A 20230-nucleotide genomic window follows, 5' to 3' on the forward strand; every position below is an offset into this window, starting at 1 on the left:
AACTAGGGGTTGCTCTAGAGGTAATGCAAAGAAAGAGATGATGGCAGTGTTTGTAAATATGCAGAAGCCTGTGGGGAGATGTTATAGGCATGTTTCCATGAACTGGCTAGACTTACCAGAGTCCCTGCTCAGGAGAAGAGATGAACAAGTTCTTCTTCTGTAAATTTCCCAAGAAGCAACACTAATCTTATCTATCACCTTTCAGATTTTTTTACTATGATCTTCCTCCAAGAAGCTCAGGGCTGGACACATGATTCTTGCATCCATATTATGCATGTACTGCAGTCAGTACGTATAGGTACTTATATTGGGTTAAATGTAAAAAAGATCATTTGCCTTGGAAGCAGAGAAGCTTTACACAATATCCCTGATTCTCCTTGTTTCCCTGTATGTGATCCAAACCAATTACAAAGATGATCTGACAAAGATGATCTGATAATGAGAGAAAGAAAGCACATTTTACATGATATATTCATGTAGGTACATTTAACTTATTGTGAACAGATTAACTTCAGAAAGGTTAACTTGCTACAACTCCAAGTCCAGTTAAGATAGAGAAGAAAGATCCTATAGAAGATAAAACAGAAGGCAATCAACAGCTAAAGAGACTCAGCATCTAACTGATGAGAAGGTGGGGCCAACTGCCAAGTGTACCTGAGTGGGAGAATTCTCTTAACCCTTCCCCTCCCAGAACCTCTTGCATGCAGAGTTACATTATCCAAGAACTCCTACCCCACCCCCCTGAAGCTTTCTTTGTTTTTCCATTCCTCTAGGACACCTTCATTTAATCTGCAGAATGACCTCTCCCACTTCATGCTGGCTTTCCTTGCCTGCAGTCTTGAATGGAACATTAATACAGGCAAAACCACAAATAATAAATGCACTGAACTGAACCTGGGAAAGTCTACCACAGAAGAAGTTGCAAGGTGTCTGAACCTGCCAAGGCTGTCCCTGGAGAAGTGGGGTGGGATGGGATGGTTTTGAGCTTTGGCGCCACACTGCCAGCAGGGAATTGCACACACTTTAATTAGGAGACGCCTTTGGCATCTCATGGGAGACTTGAAGGAACTGTGGAATATCTCTTGTGAGGAAGAGAAGCGATGATCTAAGTCTGTCTGGGTAGCATACCAACTTATGACCTGTCTGTTCTCCATGGAAATAGAACTGTACTCAGAGCAAAATTTCTTGAGGGACAAGAGAAAGAAGGAAAGAGACAATAGTGACCCTTCTATGGGTTTAAGCATTCCCAGCCACAGCATCTCCAAATGCATGTTCTATTCATGCTTACAACTTAACACAGAATTGTGCAATGGTAAAAAAGGAAGCAGGCCTTGAAGATGAAATATTGCAGGAAGTAGCCAAAGCTACCTGAGATCTATTCCTTTCCTCCCACAATCTTTTTCTTGATCTGCCTTCCCTTCCCCTCCACTCTGAACCCTTATGGGCCTCGGGACAGACAAAAGATCTGGACCCTTGCCCTTCCTGGCTAATTAAAGCTTGCCAAGGGCAGCTTAGATATCCTTTATGGGATATTGTAAATACATCCCTCTCTGAAGGGCTTTTTCCAACACTCGAGGCTGTGGTCCGCCCTCTCCTGAAAAAACCTACATTGGATCTGACCAAATTGGCACATTACTGGCCAGTCTCAAATTTACCCTTTTGGGGTAAAATCATTAAGAGGGCAGTAGTGCTACAGTTACAGAGTTTTCTGGAGGACGCTTCCATCCTAGACTCCCACCAGTCTGGCTTCCATCCAGGTCATGGGACGGAGACAGTACTGGTCGCCCTGGTGGATGACCTCCAGTGGCATCTGGATTGAGGTGGCTCAGCAGTGCTGATGTTATAAGACCTATTGGCTGCGTTCCATACGGTTGACCATTGGTTGCTGACCCACTGCCTCGCTGACACAGGGATTCAGGGGTCAGCCTTGCAATGGTTTTCCTCTTTAATAGATGGTTGGGGACAAAGAGTGGCGATTGGGAGAGAGTCGTCCTGGAGGCACGCGCTTAATTGTGGTGTACCTCAGAGGGCAGTGCTCTCCCTGATGTTGTTCAACATCTACATGTGCCCCCTTGCCCAGATAGCCCGGAGGTATAGGCTGGGTTGCCATCAATATGCTGATGACACCCAGCTCTATCAACTGATGGATGGCCAGTCTGGCTGTGTTCTAGAAAATTTGGACTTGGCATTGCAAGCCATGGCAGGATGGCTTAGGCTGAGTCAATTGAAGCTGAATCCAATGAAGACAAAGGTCCTTTGGCTGAGTTGTGGCGGCCTGGGCAGGAAAATCCCCCTACCAGCTTTTGATGGTGCACTATTGACAATAGCACACAAGGTCAGAAGCTTGGGGATGCTGCTGGAGCCTGCCTTGACAATGGAGGCCCAGTTAGCAGCCACTCCTAAATCTGCATTTTTCCATCTCAGGCAGTTGAGGCAGTTGGTCCCCTTCCTGGACCACAGTGACCTGGCAACTGTGATCCATGCAATGGTCACCTCGAGATTGGACTACTGTAATGCCCTCTACTTGGGGCTGCCCCTGTCTCGAATCTGGAAACTTCATCTAGTGCAGAACGCGGTGGCTACTGGGACTTCTCAAGTGAGAGCACATACAGCTGGGGCTGCGGGAACTGCACTGGCTGCCAATAGTATACTGGATTCGCTACAAGGTGCTGATTATTACCTTTAAATCCCTATATGGCCAAGGACCTGCCTAATTTAGGGACGGTTACTCCCCACACATTCCCCAGAGGGTACTTAGATCTGGATTCCAAAATCTATTAGCAATCCCAGGGCCATGGAATGCCAAATTGAAGTCCACCAGAGAGAGAGCCCCCTACTGGTGGAACCAATTGCCGGAGGAAGTGAGGGCCTTGCGGGACCTCGCCCAATTCTGCAAGGCCTGTAAGACCACACTCTTCCAGTTGGCATTTAACTGACGCTGAGCCATTGCTACTTTAGGGAAAACTTAAGAAATACTGAAGCCATTGGAACTATCTTGAAGGATACTAGCATCAGACTGTTTTTGGATTGTTTTAATTTTAAATTTTTGTAATTGTGGAATTTTCATTGTTTGTTGTGATTTTATGTTGTGAGCCACCCTGAGCCTGCTTCGGCAGGGAGAGTGGGATATAAATCAAATAAAGTAATGTAAAGTAAAGTAAAAGTACTAATCTTTTACAAAAGTCTTTATGAAATGATAAGATATTGTTGGGGCAGGTGAAAAAGGCTGCCTTTATGGTGTTTCTCTCTTTTAAAAAAAAGGTTTTTGTGAACAATTTTACATTGATAAAGAATTTTTGAAACATATATTAAAAATAATTGTGTAAAGCTTTGAAAAATAAAGGATCTGTATGTGGTACTGCTTTCTGTTGTCTACTTTAATTTGCAGTGAATCTCCAAGATCTTGGGCAGAGTGCTTCTAAAACTTGATAGCTGCGATGCTTTCCACAGAGACACTTTCTCACTTCCTGTTATGTGCCTCAGGTGCTTACTCCTGTTTGCCTGCATGTTAGTTTTCTCATGAGACTCAAGAGCTGAGGTGTTTAATAAAGATAAATCTTTTTTTTTAATCTTTCATTTTGTTCTGCAGATGAAGGAGTCACCAAACCCTTTATGGCCTTGGTGCAATCCTTATCACTCCTCCTAACTGACATCACACCATGGGCCACTTTACAGGTTTCATGTTTGTTGTGATGACATCAGTAATTTAAAGCAGACATCCAATGGGAGTTTTATGTCTCCTAGACTAGTCAATGAAACAGAAATAGACGTTTTTCTGATACTCCCATGCTTTCTCCATAATCCAGCGAATGTTGGCAATTTGATCTCTAATTCCTCTACCTCTCTGAAACCCAGCTTGAATTTCTGGTAGTTTCTGATCTACATACTGCTGAAGCCTAGTTTGTAGGATCTTTAACATGACCTTGCTGGCATGTGAAATGAGTGCAATGGTGCGATAGTTTGAACATTCCTTGGCATTACCCTTCCTTGGGATTGGAATATAAACTGATCTTTTCCATTTCCGTGGCTGCTGGCCTAGATGAAGCACAAACCAGAATTAAGTTTGCCGGAAAAAACATCAACAACCTCAGATATGCAGATGACACCACTCTAATGGCAGAAAGTGAAGAGGACCTAAAGAACCTCTTGTTGAGGGTGAAAGAGGAGAGCACAAAAGTAGGCTTGAAACTCAGCATCAAAAAAACGAAGATCATGGCATCCGGCCCCATCACACCTTGGCAAATAGAGGGGGAAGATATGGAAGTAGTGACAGACTTCACATTTCTGGGATCCAAGATCACTGCAGATGGCAACTGTAGCCATGACATTAAAAGACGTTTGCTCCTTGGAAGGATGGCTATGGTGAACCTGGGCAGTATAATAAAAAGTAGAGACATCAGCCTGTCAACAAAAGTTCGTATAGTCAAAGTGATGGTATTCCCAGTAGTAATGTATGGCTGTGAGAGCTGGACGATAAGGAAGGCCAAGCACAGAAGAATAGATGCTTTTGAGATGTGGTGTTGGAGAAGAATCTTGAGAGTCCCTTGGACTGCAAGAAGATCAAATCAGTCAGTCCTAAGGGAAATCAACCCAGACTGTTCCCTGGAAAGTCAGATGCTGAAGCTGAAGCTCAAATACTTTGGCCAGGCGAATGAAAAGGGAGCACTCACTGGAGAAGATCCTGATGCTGAGAAAGACAGAAGGCAAAAGAAGAAGGGGATGGCAAAAGATGAAATGACTGGACAGCATTACTGATGTAACAAACACGAATTTGAGCAGACTTCGGAGGATGGTAGAAGACAGAAGGACCTGCCGTGACTTTGTCCATGGGGTTGCAAAGAATTGGACTCAACTGTGAGACTGAACAACAACAAAAGACTAGTATCTGCCTTTTTCTCCTTGTGACCAAGGTGCAGAGACAGCAGCAGCCTTCACCTTGGCATGGTTTCCCTCCCTCCTTTTACCCTCCATCCCCACAAGAGCTGCTGTTGGCTCCATTTGTGAAATCACATTATTCACTTGGCTGCATGTAAGTTTTACAATGTAGCCAATTGCAACTTCACAGGAAGAATTAAGGAAGGAAAAACAGTATGGAGTGGAAGGCTACAGCTGCTTCAGCCTCCATGCCCATCATGAGGAGAAAAAAGACTTGCATGAGTATAGAAGCACAAAATGCCCAAAGTCCCTGTGTCATCCCTTCATAAATGTAAATTGGCCCAAATTCAACACAGTCATAATGTAACATGTAGCCTCTGAGATCTTTGAAGCTGAAAGAACTCTGATAAACGAACATGTACAAGTACTATAATTAGTTGTAATGATTGTATTACTGAAAGGTCTGTTAACTGTATAATAAAGATTATGATTATCTTGATATTATTACATGTCAAATATATGCTGTGCACTGAGGCTAACACCTATATAAGCTAGGGTTGCCAGGACTGTCCTGGCCACTGGCAGAGGATGGGAGAGTTGCCATATCCAGGTTGGGAAACTCCTGGAGATTTGGGGATGGATGGGAAGGATAGGGACCTCAGTGAGGTGCAGTGCCATAAAGTCCAAATCATCCATTTTCTCCAGGAGAACTGATTTTTGTGCTCCAGAGATGAGCTGTCGGCACTGGCAACCATAAGCACGCTCCATGCCATTTTCCTTCCCCTTCACTGAGGAGGAAGAATTGACTGACTATGGGTTCATTTACACACACTAAATAATGCACCTTGCAACTAGATTTTTTCCTGTGTAAGAATAGCAAAATCCACTTCCAAACAGTTGGCATGAAAAAGCACCCTATGACCTTGTAGTGTATTGGGCTGTATGAAGCAGCACCGCGCGGTCCCGCAGCAGAGGCATCCAGGGGAAGCCCTTGGTCACTCTGCGCAGCGCGGGAAAGTCTTCGCCAATCAAGACCAGTGGCGGGAAGTTTGACTGGCCAGGATTGGACTGGCCAGCTGGAGGGCTGTTCCGGGGAAAATGTATATTAAGTGGGTCCCAGCCCGCGTTGCCCTGTTCTGTGATGTACCTTCTAATAAAGTATGTTGCCTTCTGCACGTCTCGTCACTGAGTACATTACACACCTACAGGCTTACAGGCCTCTGTCATACTCATTACATGAAGGCTGTATCCACACTTTGCAGTTTAAGGCATTATTTTCTTCAGCATTCATTCGTATGTGTGTAGATAAGACAAAGAGTCCCATGGTGCAGAGTGGTAAGCTGCAGTATTGCAGTCCAAACTCTGCTCACAATCTGAGTTCAATCCTGGCAGAAGCTGAGTTTCAGGTAGCTGGCTCAAGGTTGACTCAGCCTTCCATCCTTCTGAGGTTGGTAAAATGAGTACCCAGCTTGCGGGGGTAAAGTGTAGATGACTGGGGAAGGCAATGGCAAACCACCCCATAAAAAAGTCTGCCGTGAAAACATCGTGATGCAACATCGCCCCAGAGTCAGAAACAACTGGTGCTTGCACAGGGGACTACCTTTTTTTAAAGATAAGACAATTCAGGAGGTGGAGCATTGGTGTAGTTGCACAATGATAATACCTAGCAATGTGCTTAGGCAGCCCATGTACACAGTGAAGGACAGAAGTCTTAATAGGCTCTGACACGTGAAGAGGGCTGCTGTCCAGGTAAGTGCATGAACTGATCCTAGGTATCAGCTCACATGGAAATTAAGCAGTGGTTGAAGCCAATGTAGATAAATCTTCAGCCCTTGCTGAGTTCAAAGTGAAAAACAAGTTGCAAGTTCCCTTCAGCTTCCTGTCCAGCATTGGTAGTTTAGGCATTTCTTAAAGTGAGCTGGAAGAAGTTGTACTTAAACAACCTGTCATGCCATGTTGGTTAGAGAGACACAGTCAATGGGGGAGGCACTGTAGCTCACTCCCCAACTACCTTCTTAACTGAAAGTCAGATCTCACCAAGCTTCCAGTCAGAGGGCTCACCATCCTCTGCATCATCTCCCAACTCCCTCATGGTCCAAAATCATAGCTTCAGCACATTCACAGAATGCCTTGCTCTCCTACAGGAATTCCATATAGAAAAGGAGAGAGAGCCATTTATAGAAGATGACGTTGCTTAAAGCCTCCCATACCTGTGTGGGATAACTCATGTGGTGGCTCAGCTGCTGATGTGTAGAATTTGCAATTGGTTTGCCCAACTTTTCTATTACTTTGACAGCAATGTGGAAGGGGGCTCTCATTTTGATTAAGGATGCTTGAACTCCTGCCAGTTTGATGTTCCTTTTGGGGTTGTTTTTTTTATAGCTGTTTGTCCTTTGTTCATGACTGTTTGGGAAGTTGCTGCATACTATTCTTTCCTAACAATTCACTTTTTGCACATGCTCATACAGACAGACTAACTTCTACTCCACATCATAGCTACATCACTGCTCCACTGAGCAGGGAAGTGGTTACATTTTAAAGAACAAAAAAACCCTCAATCACAAACCATTTAAATAAATCATAAATAAGAACTGTTTGATGAAAAATCCTAACTATCTAACTACTTATTAGCAATGTTATGGCTCTGGATTTGTTTGGCTTCCTGACACCGTGGCATATGCACAGTTTTGCAAAAACTTGATGCAAATCTGAAGAAGTATGCATACACACAAAATCTTATACCTTGAATAAAACTTTGTTGGTCTTAAAGGTGCCACTGGACTCAAACTTCATTTTGATGCAAATCTGTTTTTGAACATATGAAGCTGCCTTATACTGAATCAGACCCTTGGTCCATCAATGTCAGTATTGTCTTCTCAGACTGACAGTGGCTCTCCAGGGTCTCAAGCTGAGGTTTTTCACACCTATTTGCCTGGACCCTTTTTTGGAGATGCTGGGGATTGAACCTGGGACCTTCTGCTTCCCAAGCAGATGATCTACCACTGAGCCACCTTCCCTCCCCAAGACAGTTGTTTGACAGGTGTTCAAGTCATTCAGGGCAGATCTGATCAAAACCCAGTGATCAGCTGACATCTGATCATCACAGTAAAAATGGTTTGGTTATCAAACATGTTCAATATGAATCGATGTCATTCTTAGGGTGTTTCCACACTCACGTTGGTCTGGGGTGGGCTTCCGTTTTGGGACGGAGCAAGCTAGCGATTTCGCACCAGTTGCTACGCACTGGCATATTGTGTAGGGCAAACCCATGATTTGCCCCACCGCAGTGTAAACCTGAAAAAACGGAAGCCCACCCCGGACCAACATGAGTGCGGAATCACCCTTAATGTTGTTCAGAGCAACAATGTTAAAGGGTGTTTCATGGGAAGGAGATGGGTTTTCCTCAATCCCCTTCAGATTCCTAACTAAAGCCATTAGATCTCCTGAACCCCCTTCTTTCTAAGTATTTCTGATCATGGGATTTCACCCAGCATAGTTCTAAGTTTATCGAAGTTTGCCTTTCTAAAGTCCAACCTATAAGTCTGACTACGCATAGCTTTTCCCTTCCCTAAGACTGTAAATTCCAAAATCACATGGTCACTACTGCCCAGGGTGCCCACTATTTCCATTTCTTCAATCAATTCTTCCTTGTTGGTGAGAATCAAATCCAAGATAGCAGATCCCCTTGTTTCCTTCTTCACTTTCTGGAAAAGGAAGTTGTCAGCAAGACAAGTCAGGAATCTATTTGACTTTTCATTTTTAGCAGAGTTGGACTTCCAACAGATGTCCGGGTAATTGAAATCTCCCGTGATCACTGTATCCCTTCTCTTGGAGAACTTTGCAATCTGTTGTAGGAGTATCTCATCCAAGTCCTCTGCCTGGCTTTGTGATCTATAGCAGAACCCCCCCCCCCCCTAATATCACTGTTGTTTCTTACTCTTATTTTTACCCAGAGACTTTCAACTGAGCTGACGTGCTCAGATTCACATATTTCTTCACAAGTATATACCTTCTTCACATGTACTGCTACGCCTCCGCCCTTTCTCATTTGTCTGTCCCTTTTAAATAAGTTGTACCCCTGAATCCTAATATTCCAGTTGTGAGTGTCATCCCACCAAGTTTCAGTAAGGCCTATTATGTGATAGTCTCCTTCCTGTATTAGGACTTCCAGTTCCTCCTGCTTGTTTCCCATACTCTGTACATTAGTGTAGAGACAATGGAATCCACATTTTGTGCATCCCGAGGGTTTAGTTTTCGTACAAACCTGCAAGTTAACATTACCTAGCATATGCTCCACTCTCTGCAAATCTTTAATGTTCTTATCTCCAGTTTCTGGCATCATAAGAGGCTTTAAATTATTGTCTCGCTCCACCATACAATTTAGTTTAAAGCCCTCCTTATTAGGTCAGCAACCTTATTAGGTTGTTACCAAACACCCTTTTCCCTACCGCCATAAGGTGCAAACCATCTCCCGATAGAACACCACAGTTTTCATGCTACCTATCTACCCTTCAGCTAGGGATGATGGGGACTGAACCTGGTACCTCTTGAATACAAGGCAGGTGCTCCACCACTAAGCCATGGATTCTCTACAAGTGCTGCTCAGATCAAAAGTGAAATTTGGTGACCTTTTAAATTAAAACCAACAAATAAACCTCTATACCTTTGGAGATAAAGTCACTGATAAACCAAGTATATCACATCTACTTTGACACACAGTTTTTCTCTCATCACAATCCTAAAGAGAGTTACATCAGTCTAAGCCTATTCATTTTAATGGACTTAGACTGGAGTAGGTCTCTTTAGGATTGTGCTGTTAGTCACATAGCGATGAGAGAAAAACTTCTAAAGGACATACTCATTGACAGGCATACAACCAAACTGTCTTTTTTTAAATCATATCCTAAGTCTACCTACCCACTCCTTGGACTGAAAGAAGCTCTCCAAAGTATCAGTAGAAGATAATTCCCCAGCCTGGGTATCTTTCATATGTAGATGCAAGAGTGAATCTGGCATATGGGAAGTGTGTGCTTTACCTTTGAATGCTGGGCCACTCAGTAATGAAAACAATAACCTACTGAATGTTGTGCCATGTGCAAGTCATGCTGCTCTTTGACTGAAGAAGTCATTCTCCATTTAGATTTAGACTGATATATACAAGGACATAGGTAATGAAATGTAGGAAGAAACCTCCTATATCATAATGTTCATTATATTAAAGTCTTCAGAATTTTTAATTATCTTTTAAAATTATATTAATTCAGAAGCAGAATTTGAAAGATGTATACCAAAAAAATACATTAACTTTTCGTATTATTGAAACTTTTAAAATTTAAAAATATAATATCGAACAGTAAAACACAACTTATCTGAAAATGGATGGTAAATGCATAATAATGAACAAATAGAAGACTGTAAGAGTGCTCTTATTAATAGTAATATTGTTTTGTATATAGTCAATGTATTTATTTGTTTTGGTGTTTATGGTGTTTAACGTTTGTAAATGTTTTTCAAAAAATTAATAAAAATTTAAGTATCAAAAAAATTAAAGTCTTCAGATACTGATCGTACATCTTAGGTCAGTACAGTAACACAAGCATTACAATATAGTAATAAAAATAATATGTTAATGGAAAAGACAAAAGTGAATATTTTCATTCACCATAATAAAAGCTGTCCCTTTTCTTAATTATAGAATCTGAGGGTGGATCCGAAGTACTATAAGCAGTTTCACCTGTGCATACCAGCTTTTCCACTTCCCATATCCCCCCCATCGATGTCTGTGTTGTCCAGAGCAGTATGTAATAGATATGTGTGTAGGGGGGTGCTTACAGAATCATAGAATGATAGAGTTGGAAGGGACCTCCAGGGTCATCTAATCCAACCCCTTGCACAATGCAAGAAACTCACAAAGTTGAAGGAAATATCACTGCTTTTCCCATGTGTATGTAACTGCTTTACACTTTTGTACAAGGGTTGGTTTTCATCAGTTATTCATTTTATTTCAAGAACTGTGCTCCTATTTAGAATTATTATTGGGAGGACAGTGCAAACTGAGAAGGGAAAGGGGAGAATGAATGAAGAGTAGCAAGACGGGGAAGTAGACTTATCTGGGAAACAGGGATAGGAGGTTTGGTGTGTGGGGGGGTAAACATTATCCAAAGGGGTTCATGTAAGTACTATTCTCAGTCTTGCTTCTCCCTCTCCCCTGATGGGTTTATCGTTATGCAGCCTTGATGGTATGGTAAGTATCTATTCTGTTTGTTCTCCAATACAAGGTAAATTAATAGGCAACCTGTGAAGTCAAGTCATTCATCCATAGATATATGGAAAGGGGAATTTTGCTTCTTTATCACTTTTCCTAGTAACCCTATGCAGTGTGGTGTGAAGTGGATACAGTGATGTTCCCAGCAATATTTTAATCTTTATTTTCTGGCCCCAATTCTAAAAGATTATGGTTTTTTAAAAAAAAAAAAATCTGGAAAATATAGATTATATTTTAATCCGTACAAGTAAAGGCTGTCTCCTTTTTTCTGAGCAGGGGTCAAATCATGCACTGTTGAAATGTTGGTAGTAAACAACCCGCCCCTTTAAAAAAACCCCCACATTTTAAAGGACTTGCACTCCTCAACCTGAGGTCTCATTTGATGCTCAGAGATAGCAATTCAAAAGCACATTATTGCATCTCTCTGAGGATTATTGTGCCTTTGATGTGGAAATTAAAGATCACAATGGCCTGAAAAGGTATCTTTAGGCAGTCAGCATGCAACAAAGTAGAGGTTGTTAGAGGTGTCTTTTCTATTGTTCCTTTTGCTGCAGTATACAATGGAATGAAGAGGCCATCTAGTCCAGACCCCTCATGTGAAGCAGGACCACCCACCCACCTAGCCTCTACGCAGATCAGCTCATGCAATTTAGACCATAATGTGCCAGATTGGTGTAGTGTTTAAGAACAGTGGACTCTAATCTGGAGAATGGGGTTTGATTCCCGGCTCCTTCACATGTAGCAACTGGGTGTCCTTGGGTCAGCCACAGCTCTCAGAATTGTTCTCTCAAGAGCAGTTCTCTCAGAGCTCTCAGTCCCACCTACCTCACAGGGTGTCTGTTGTGGGAAGAGGAAGGAGATTGCAAGCCACTCTGAGACTTTGAGTGAAGGGTGAAGAATAAATCCTCCTCATCCTCTAGAGAGAGAGAGAAGGTGCACAACAATGTCAAGGTGGCTGGTGACTTATTGTCACTGACTTCTGTTGATATAAAATATATATCCAGCTTATTCTCTATTGCCTCAATGAGAGCAGGTACCAATTTTAATCTTTACACACAACTAACTACATTGGTTACAAATGTAAGTATGGTTCAGCCACCATAAATAGTAACCTCACAGAGCACAGAGGAAACTGTCACATACTGCTCTATTAAGGTCAGTATTGTCTTTGACCTTTGTCTTTGAGCAGCTACCCAGAATCTCAGGCAGAGGGGCTTCATATTACCTGCTGCCTGATCTTTTAAAGAGGAGATTCTGGGGACTGAATCTTTTGAATCTTCTTCATATTATCTGCCAACTGAGCCATAGCTTCTGTTTTGTAGTTCAAATGCAGAGTCTCCCGTGCATAACCAAAGAATGTGATTGTGGATCTCCATTTGTGTTCACAGTTTGCTTTGCATCTGGACAGATAGCAAGGATTGGAAACAGGTTGGATGTTTAGCACCCAATCTGCATACATGTTACCCAGTAAAGCAATGAAACCTTCATGTGGGAGCCTGATTGTGGTATCTGGGGGGGATATGTTTACCCTGTGGAAGGTTATAGACTAGATTTCTATTTGGTACCAGAGCATGGTTGAAGAACACAGTAAAAGTGATATTGTAATAGTGAAGTACAGGAGGGTATGATTGGTGCCTGGGTGGAAGACTAACTGAAGTGGGAACACCATTCATTCCACTATGCACTCAGGAGAAGGAATTCAATGGAAGCAACCCATTTCCCAATAAAAATGGCAGATTGTCTTCATATTCAAAAGGGAATGAGGTTTAATCACCACAGTGGGATAGGAGAGAAGTCTGTGACTCTTAAGGGCTAAATTAGATGAGATGGAATTTGCTAATCAGAACTTTCATATTTTCTATTTTATCTCAAAAGTATTTCTCTCTCATGCTCATAGATTGGCCTATGGGGCAGCCTGGGAAATTTCACAGGACCCTGCATTGTGTGTGTGTGTGTGTGTGTGTGTGAGAGAGAGAAAGGGTGAAAAAATATGGTGGTGGGAAATAGAGTAAGGCAAAACAGAAACTACTATTGGGATATGCATTCTGAAAATTGGGCTCTTATTCAGAATGGGTTGGATAGGAATAAAGGAGTGTGAGGAGGGCCACCCTTGACTTTTGTCCAGGATCTCAGAGTCATCTGGCTCTCCCAGATAAGAGTCCGCACACTTAACCACTACACCAAACTGGCTCTCTGTTTTAATTATTTTAACTGTTTTAATCACTGCTATTTTACTGCTGAATGTGTATTTTTAATACCTATTCATTTTATTGTTCCTGGGATTTTATGTTGTAAGCTGCCCTGAGCTTGCTTCGGTGGGGAGGGCGGGGTATAAATCAAATCAAATAAAAAAATTAAAATGTACAGTTTCTTTTTTCAGGGGGGGAAAGACAAGCAGGTCAAATAGGAAGTAGTCCACATGACAGAATGCTTGCCCACATGTAATCCCTAGGCTAGAGTCATTGTTGGCTTAATCGCACATGAAGCTCTCTTATACTGAATCAATCCATTCCAAATATACTCATATTGGCAGCAGCTCTTCAGGGTTTCAGGCAGAGGTGTTTCATATCACTATCTTATCTTTTTGGCTGAAGATTCCCTTTGCGCCGCAAAAGCACCAGGACTTTCCGGCTCTTCTGGGTGCTCCGCGGCAATTAGTGCGAAATCCGCGCAGATCCTGCGCGGTGAAGAGGGTCGTCGCTGCTGATTAAGGTGAGTGCGAAAACGACCTAAGTGTGCTTAAATTCCATTTATTTAAATGTCTTTGCCTAACTTTGGGCAAATTTGTGACTATAGTAAATAATACTTCTAATAACAGCTATATCTAAGGATGCAAAAGACAAACAGAGCCAATTTATTGCAGTGTGAGTTTTCGTAGACAAATGCCTACTGATGTCCTAGCAAAATAATTACTCCATTTTTATTCAAGCACAGCCTTGGGGTAAATTTTAAAACATGTTGGAAGAAGAACTAGCTAATCAGCTTTACAACTAACTGACAGTTTAAGACACCAAAATAAATAAAGAGAAATCCTTAATTTATCCAAATTAGTTGATTCATCTTCACTTACTGACATCAAACAGAAATGGGATTTTTACTCCACAATAATTTCATTTTGCGCTGCAGTTTCACTGCATGGATGTTCCAAGGTAAAGAAAATAATTTTCAGGCCTTCCTCTGGCCAAATATTTGGGGAAAATGCCTTGGGGAATTTTCCCTCCACCATCTATGCATGGTATCCATTACATATGCACATGTCTCCTTGTGGTAACTGAAATAAATGTTAATGTTAATAATAATCAGCAAAAATAACCTGTGAATCTTCTGTGAAGTAAAGAGGTCTTGATATTATAAAATACAAGGCATACTGTTGTCAGGAGACCCCAGGAAGCACAGCTTTGGAAAGCTGTAGATTTTATTACTGAAGGACAGAAGAAGGAAGAAGGAAACACCCTCTTTGCCATCCCCAAATCCTTTTTTTCATTAGCCTCCAGATGCCAACCTCTGAATAACTCCTAAAGTAAGAGCACATCAATATTGCAGGAGTTTCCAATACTAAAAGCTGATAAAGTTTATTGCACTTATAAAATAAATAGAAGGAAATGCTTTGGGTTTCCTATTTATAGAGCTCTAGGGAGGTCTCAGGTATGATTTATTGCTTCAATTTTTACAGTGTTATTTTCTCATTTACACACTCTTGTGCACATATGTAGAAACTTCTATATATCTTTCCCCCTCCCGCACTCTATTACATTTTCCTTCTCACCTTTGTAGTGTATGTGGTTCTCTCCCACAAATACAACAATAATTTGCATCTTAATGCTTTTTCCAGTCAGCAAGTTTGTCATCTTCCAAAGTATACAGTGACCTCATCACTCACTGAAGTCAGCAAATCTTGAGAGCACTCAAGCAGACATAGAAAGCACTCAGTAGTTCTTAATTCAAGGGAAAGGATTCACTAACATTTTCCTTGGTCAGTCATCTTCCCCATGCTTTGAGTCCTTTCATTGGTTCTTCCCGATTCATTACATAAAAATGCAATTTTGGGTCTAGTTTTAGGGTTGTGCACAACTATGCCCTGTCCTTCATCTCTTAACTTCTGTTGTACCACGAGTCAAATAAGACTTGATCGTCCTCCATTTTCTGTTCACTTATTCTCAGTCTACTTTCCAGTTCATTTATATGAACCAACAGCTTCTGATGAGTCTTTTTAATCCATTCACAACAAATAAATACAAGGAAATAGTGATCTTTTTGTTCTGAAATAGTAAATTGTGGGATTTATATTATCTGCTAATTACCATACTTAATAGATGACAAGTTTCAGTGGTGGTGGTGCAGCATGTTAGCTATCTGCAGTAAAAACAAAAAAAAGACCTCTATAAAGAGTTTTGTGGCAGCTTAAAGGTTCTTTACATACTATGGCATAAGCTGTTGTAGACCAGAGCATACTTTGTCACATGCACTAATAATAGATATACATCACTGCCAACAAGAAACTAATTTGAAAAATTCAGAATTATCTTGCCTTAGAGAAAATTCGAGGAATATGAGGAAGGAGTATAGCGGTGCATATAAAAAAGAGGTGTCCCCCCCCCCCCGGCAAGTGCAATGCATGAAAATTTCACCAAGCATTATTTGAGGAAGGAGAGGAAGCTGATGATACACCATTCTCAGGCAATTAATATATTATTTCTAGAGATGCTTGAACACCTGCATTCAGTTCATGCATTGTTTGTCATTGGCACTCAGGAAGGCAATTTTTCAATGGTCCTCTCATCTGTTTGTCAGCTGGTTCATGGATGCTTGGCAGGTTGCCTCACTGCATTTCTTCATACCAGTGCAGTACAGCAAAATCAGCTTTTCATACATGTGAGTCCCAATACAACACAAATGAGTTTTACTGCTGCACTTGGCCTACAATTATTTAAATCATAGATCACCAAATATATAAACCAGTCATGAATAAATTCTATATTTTAAGAAAAATCCTACCCTTTGGTGTTCACCTAAAAAGACTTTAGTGACCACTTTAGATCTGTAGTGTTTTCACACTTGCAGAGCTTTGAAATGAAAACAATACAAACCTGTTCAGCAGGCTTTTGAGTTCCATCCATACTGAAGAGTCCAGTTGATCAACTTACATCTGATTATCACAGCTGAGCAAGGGAAGTTCAACTGTTGAACATATTCAATGTAAAATTTGCAGCATCCTTAATTCTTTCAAATGTATTTAGAAGATGCCCATAAACTATGAAGTAGTAACAATCTTCAGATTTGAAGAAACAGCTATAGAGGTTGGGAGTGGGGTTCTAATCAGGTGGCAGACACCCATTCAATGCACCTTGCCTTATGTGGATTGCATTATTCACATGAAGCTGCCTGGAACTGTGCCATGGGAAAACAGCTACTATGTCACTATGGCTTTGCATTGTATTCGTAAGCTTCATTCTCTTCACTCCATCCTCTTTCTTTATGCTTACATAAACAGAAAACTAGATGCATTGACCTGAGACATCCTCATCTAGGTAGACAGTTGGATAGGAACATAATTGCTTAGTTCTAGTATGTAAGCCAAAATGCCCTCAAAAGAGGTTGGGGAATTGACAGATGGGCAACTTTGTCAAAAGGATGAATCTATGTATACAGGATTCCACTTCCAGAAATTATTGCTAAATTTACCAAAGTCACTAATTAAGTAAAACAATAATTCTTTTATTACCGAAACTTATAGAACACACATACAAGGTAATGGATACATATAACACACATACAAACCTAATAAAAATAGAGAGAAATGTACAGAGGTAACACAGGGATAGACAAACAGAGTGATAATTACTGATCGTAGTCTTCGATGAAGGCTCCAATGGCGACAAACTGGGCGATGGGGGAAGGGACCCTCAACTGATCAGGAATCGGGGATGTATCTTAACAGCAGGAATGGGGTACTGCTAGATGCACACCTGTGGGGAGCTGGGTCATAGGTTATAAGGACTACCTTGAGCCCTTAGGGGATGGGAGGTGCAGGGGCAGATGACAGGTGGTGACCTTAGAAAAAGGAGAGGTTCCGCAATGACCATAAGGGCTGGACTTTTGTGGTGTCCAATGGCCAGTTTATTGGGGGCACTTGATTGGGTACCCATACCTGGCCAATGAGCATATCTGACCCTGGTTACCTGATTGGGCCTTCAGGTAACAATGGGAAAAGGGGGAGGCTCCAGGATGACTATTAAGGGAAAGAATGGGTGAAATTATTGGGGTGGAAGGGATTAACAAGCTGTCAAAACTTATCTAAAAGGTGACAATAGATGGCCAAATTGCTACCTAAGGTAACACCCGATCTTTACAAAGGTGCTTGGCTCTAGATGAAGATGTTCTTCCTCTTCTTCATTCCTCTTCTGGCACCATCCTTTGTCTTGGGTTCCGTTGGACAAAAGCTTAGTAAGTAAGTAAGTAAGTAAGTAAAATTTTATTTGTATCCCGCCCTCCCCCACCGAAGCAGGCTCAGGGCGGCTAACAACATCCACAAGCTAACAATACAATAGATAAAAACATTAAATTACATTATTTAAAAACCAGTCAATACTTAATTAAAACATTACTAAATCTAACATTAACATTATTGTTTGACGCTATCCCTGTCAGTTGACATAATAATAACAGGGTCCCTGAACCAGTTCATTTTGGCGTTTTCCTTGTTACAACTATAATTCAGCAATTCATGAATGCCAGCTTGAAGAGGGTGGTCTTGCAGGCCCTGCGGAACTGATCAAGGCTCCGCAGGGCCCGCACCTCCTCTGGGAGCTGATTCCAAAGGTATGGGGCCGCGGTAGAAAAGGCCCAAGCGTGGGTATTCTGAAGTTTAACTTCTTTTGGCCCAGGAATGGTCAGTTTGTTTTTCCCTACTGACCTCAGTGCTCTCTGGGGCTCGTACGGGGAGAGACGGTCCCTTAGGTAGGTCGGTCCTCGGCCATATAGGGCTTTAAAGGTAATGACCAGCACTTTATACTGGACCCGGTATACAATCGGCAGCCAGTGCAGTCCGCGTAGCCCTGGCCGTATATGCTCCCACCTTGGGAGACCTAGCAATAGCCTGGCCGCCGCATTCTGCACTAGCTGCAATCTCCGGGTCCGGCACAAAGGCAGCCCCATGTAGAGGGTGTTACAGTAGTCCAGCCTTGAGGTGACCGCCGCATGGATCACCGTTGCTAGGTCCCGACGCTTAGGCAGTCTGACAGGATCCATGCCTAAGATAAGATTAATTGCCTTATGCATAGGTGACATCTGTTGAGTACGTGAGCCTCCTGCTTCGCTGTAATGGAGTCTGGCACTGCAGGAAGATAGTTACTGGTGATGTTAGCCTTCCATATGGATTCTATGGTCAAGGCTGGAAACCGTCTGCCTGGACAGTTCCTGGCGGCGCAACTTCTTCCGCTGCAACGGCCGAGATGGTGCACGCACGGAGTGGCTGGAAACCCATCTTTCCTCCTGGTTAGCACTCTTTCTGAGATACTGAGTGCTGCTGCAACGTTGTTGCTATTAGTACTCACATAAGTCCCTTACAGTCTGGTAGACAAAACCCATGTTTTCCTGGCAGATGCAAGTTGAGTCTCCAGGCACCCTGGCAACCAAACGGGTGACTACGATGTTCTGAAATTAGGGGTCTTTTTCTCACAAGTAGTACAGTTTCTAATTTGCTCATTAATGTGAAAGCCGAAGACAGTTTCTGAATAGATTCACTCTTCTTGTTAATCTTGCAGAATTTTGTATAAAGACTTTATTCTGACTGTAGTGCCTTCTGAACTGTTCACTGAGCACCAAAAATTCTTTCTTTCTTTCTTTCTTTCTTTCTTTCTTTCTTTCTTTCTTTCTTTCTTTCTTTCTTTCTTTCTTTCTTTCTTTCTTTCTTTCTTTCTTTCTTTCTTTCTTTCTTTCTTTCGACATTCTGTCCCTGCCCCATTTTGCAGAACATCTAGCTGTCAATTCAAATTGAATCTGGATATCAGTTCAATATAATTGATTCCTTGCTTTAAATAATGGCACTGGATGTATATGTGCATTTTTATTTCATTTGTACTGCATCATGGTTTTGTAGCCTAAAGTCTACATAAGCAATTCTTGCATAAGAGTATTCTTTATGTAAGAAGTTTGAATGTTATTCTTAGCTGGGATGATATGACTCCCTTCAATGAGTGATATACAAATTTGAGTGGGCATTTGGGATATTTGGGGGCAACTGGGGGTTATTCAGGGTTATAGGTAGCTCCTAGCAGGGAATAATTATTTTATGCATCTCACTCTTGCAAACACATAAAAAGCTATCACACAGCAAAGAGGAATTAGACCTAGCATTAAAGAGCTGACTGATAGCCACCAGACCCAAAGGTCTTGTTAAAGGATTGCCTTAGATCTGTGTATTTATTTATTTAAAACATTTATATGACACCATTCCACCCAAATAGGGTTCCTAAGGTGGCGAACTTTAAACATTTCAAAACATTTCTATATAAGAAAAACATTCAAATATGCATATATGAAATATCTAAACCAAGAAAGCATATAAACCCACATATTGGTATTGAAATTTAAAGCCCTGTGAGGGCTGGGACCAACATATCTGAGGGATCACCTCTCCCCATATTTGCCCTGAAGGAATTTATGTTAAATTAACCACCATTTGCTGGTTGCCCCAGCCCAAAAGATGTAAACCTTGCCTTAACTAGAGCCAGGGCAGAAAATGCCCTGACTCTAGTCAAGGCAGGGTGTATGTCTTGGTGGAACATGCTCCCACTAGAGATCCAGGCCCTACCTGACATACTACCTTTTTGTAGGGCCTTATAAAATAAAGCTGTTCCACCAGGCCTTTGAGTGAGGCAGTGGTAGGGTTGCCAAGTCCAATTCAAGAAATATCTGGGGACTTTGGGGGTGGAGCCAGGAGACTTTGGGGGTGGAGCCAGGAGACATTGGGGCAGAGCCAGGAACAAGGGTGTGACAAGCGTAATTGAACTCCAAGGGAGTTCTGGTCATCACATTTAAAGGGACAGCACACCTTTTTAAATGTCTTTCTTCCATAGGAAATAATGAAGG

The sequence above is a fragment of the Heteronotia binoei genome, chromosome 3, assembly GCF_032191835.1.
Source record: "Heteronotia binoei isolate CCM8104 ecotype False Entrance Well chromosome 3, APGP_CSIRO_Hbin_v1, whole genome shotgun sequence".
Taxonomy (NCBI): Eukaryota; Metazoa; Chordata; class Lepidosauria; order Squamata; family Gekkonidae; genus Heteronotia; species Heteronotia binoei.